Genomic DNA, 3376 nt, shown 5'->3' with positions numbered 1-3376 from the left:
AGGCACCAAAACCTGCCCACACCGGAAATGGGTTTGTTTTAGTTCCATGTGTTGAGCGGTTAAAAGTGTCGTAAAAGAGGGAGAAAAATACTTTAAACTGTGCTCGGAGTGAACATTAACTTACAATTTATATTCATTTAGGTCTTACCTTTGAGTTGTACTCCTACTCAAAGTTTCTATAATTAAACTTCTAACCATAATTTGTTCATTTAGATTTTATTTTGAAAACGACCAGATAAGTTTTTACGCTAGGTAACTTTTACCTTGACTATTAGCATAGCTGGTGTTCCGGGATAAGTGTCCGGAGGAAAGCGGTGTCTAAACATAAGTTCCGCATTGTCTTATTTAGGATCAATTTAAATATTTCAGTTTTAGTGTGACCATTTGATGCTATTATTATTATTATTATTATTATTATTATTATTATTATTATCATCATTATTATTATTATTATTATTATTATTATTATTAGTAGTAGTAGTAGTAGTAGTAGTAGTAGTAGTAGTAGTAGTAGTTGTTGTTTATTTTTTTATTTTATTTTTTTATCTATTCTTGTATTTTATTCTTTTACTTGGGTTTTATTTATTCTTCTGTATTGCACTGTTTTCTTTTTTGTACAGTTTCTATGTCTTTAAATCTGTTCTGTATTTTATTCTTCTATTTTGGTTTTATTGTTGTGTACAGCGCTTTGGCCCACTGTGGTTGTTTTAAAGTGCTTTACAAATACAGCTGGATTGTATAGTAGCAGTAGTAGTAGTAGTAGTAGTAGTAGTAGTAGTAGTAGTAGTAGTACTGTGTGACATTGCAGTTTCATTCTGTTGTAAATATGTATATAGTCCTTAGTTTGTTTGTTTGTTTTTTTTTACTTATTATATATATATTTTTTATATTGTACATTATATTGTATTATATTATACATTTTTTTCTTGCACTTTACTCTGTTGCTGCCTTGACCATTGAATTTCTCCATTTTGTGATCAATAAAGTCTAATATAATCTATTATTATAATTATAATAATAATTATTATTAACAGTAGTAGTAGTAGTATTTATCGTGCATCAGAGGGCCAAGATATGAAGACCTGTTCCTTTCAGGACAAGTTCAAAATATTTTTTCCAAACAATAAATGCCTGTGTTATAATTCTTTACCTTTCAAATATATATTTTTATAGTTTTAATTTAATCCATCATGTCCACAGTGAGACAGTCTTTTAGTGTTAAATATGACCCACACTTCTATATGTGCCATTAAATTCAGTCAGTTACAGATCTACTGTAGCTCCAGCCTGAACCAAACTCACCCATCCATGCCTCCTATCTGAATACACCCTTTATCTAGTATTGGTTTTTCTTTCATAACGGCCTTCTGTTCATATGACCAATAACCTGACATGCCTTCAGTCCATGACAGGGTACAAATGGAGCCTAGAGTCCTTATTCTCTGCAAAAACAAATGAAATATATCTGAGGTGGACACGGGGCTTCAACAGTTTAGTATTCCATATTGTTTTTATTGTGGTGGAAAGCAGATAAAACTATAACTGTGCATATGCATCTACTTCAGAGGCTTCATAGTTACCATGGAAACACCGTCATCGTCTACATCACTGAGTAAAAACCAAGAAGTTTCATGAATGACAGTGGACGGAGACGCAGTTCATGTTCAGTTTTTAATAGATTTTGCTGAAAAACTCTTCCATTTTCTGTTTCTGATATAATAACCTTTGAATTTACTCTCAGTTTTTATGAACATCTACAGAAAAATGCCAGATTTTCACAGAAAAATGCCAAATTCAGAGCCTGATAAGTTAAATCCATTTTGAAATCACAACAGGGTTAAAACCTGGCCAGTTTTGATCATATATGTGGAGAAAAGTATCGGTATTTTTCGTACAATTTCTAATTTTTACTCCCAAATACAGGTAAAATTAATAAAATCTGATATTTTATAAAGCAACACAATTCTATCTAAGGTTTAATGCGCAGATTTAGTTTGTTTTTACGGTTTTACTCTGTACATTTAGTTTTAAATTCCCAGAGAATCTATTCAACTTAAATTCACAAAAAACACATAAATCTGACGTTTTTTTAAGTTGTAACTGCACCTTGTAAACAGTTTAATACCTGTTGATCCACTAACCCTATCAATGCATGTCAATAATTGGTGTAAAATGCAGTTTGTCATCTTTTCATGGTCATCACATATGACCCATTTGAATGTTCAGAGGCTCTGCTGTTACCATGGAAACACCGTCGTATTCTACAACATTGATTCACCAGTAAAACCCATGGAGTTGGATCAATGACAGTGGAGAAAATGAACAAAAATGAAGTTTAAAAAACTACAAAATAATAAATAATGTGAAAAAATTAGAAAAAAAACCTAAAATAGAATAAAAAAAAAGAATAAAATAAGCAACAAAATGAACAAAAACAGTCAAAGTAACGAATAAAATGAACAGAAATTAATAAATCGAAAAAAAATTGATAAATGAAAGTGAAATAATAAATAAAGTGAACAAAATGAACAAAAAAAACATACAAAATAATAAATATGGAGAAAATAAGCAATAAAAAGAACAAAATGAATAAAAAATGCAGACATTGATTCACCAGTAAAACCCATGGAGTTGGATCAATGACACTGGAAAAAATGAACAAAAACAAACAAAAAAAACAAACAAAAATGAAAAAAAAAAAAATACAAAAAACCCCTGCAAAATAATAAATAATGTGGAAAAAATAAGCAAAAAAAAATTAACTGAATAAAAAAGAATAGTGGTTACCATGGAAACACCAACATTCATCCCATAATCAAGTCCAAACAACAGCGTCGTTTAAAGTGATGATCATATTTATTTGCGGCTTAATGTGGCAAATGAATATGAGGCTTCTACAATAAAAAATACAAGCAATAAATATACGTGAACAATTGAACAGTACGTGTGTTAATGCTGTACACAGGGTTCAGAGTATACAAAAATAAACATATCAAAACATGATTACACAAATGGGTAGTATGTACAGTGCATACCGCAAAAATATAACATCACATGACACAAGACTAGGCAGGGTAAAAAAAAAAAAAAAAAAGAGGTGGTTTTCAGCCGGTTGAACGAGGAAATCGTGTTATTTAAGCACGTTTTGGGCTCAACAACAGTCATTTTAACCGTCTAAAATAACACGCATATGCCTGATATCACCACAACTGAAGGACAGAGTTAAGTTCATTTCTTCACGTAACATTTCCATCTTTTGTACAACGTGTGTGTGTTTGTGTCCGAGTTCCATGTCAATCGACGCATCAGCTGAAGTGAAAACTGAGGGAGAAATGTGCACGAAGCGCCGTTTGTTTAAGAAAAATACTGACGGAGA

Source organism: Sphaeramia orbicularis, chromosome 2 (assembly GCF_902148855.1).
Source record: "Sphaeramia orbicularis chromosome 2, fSphaOr1.1, whole genome shotgun sequence".
In the NCBI taxonomy this organism is placed as follows: domain Eukaryota; kingdom Metazoa; phylum Chordata; class Actinopteri; order Kurtiformes; family Apogonidae; genus Sphaeramia; species Sphaeramia orbicularis.
This window is presented reverse-complemented; position numbering follows the sequence as displayed.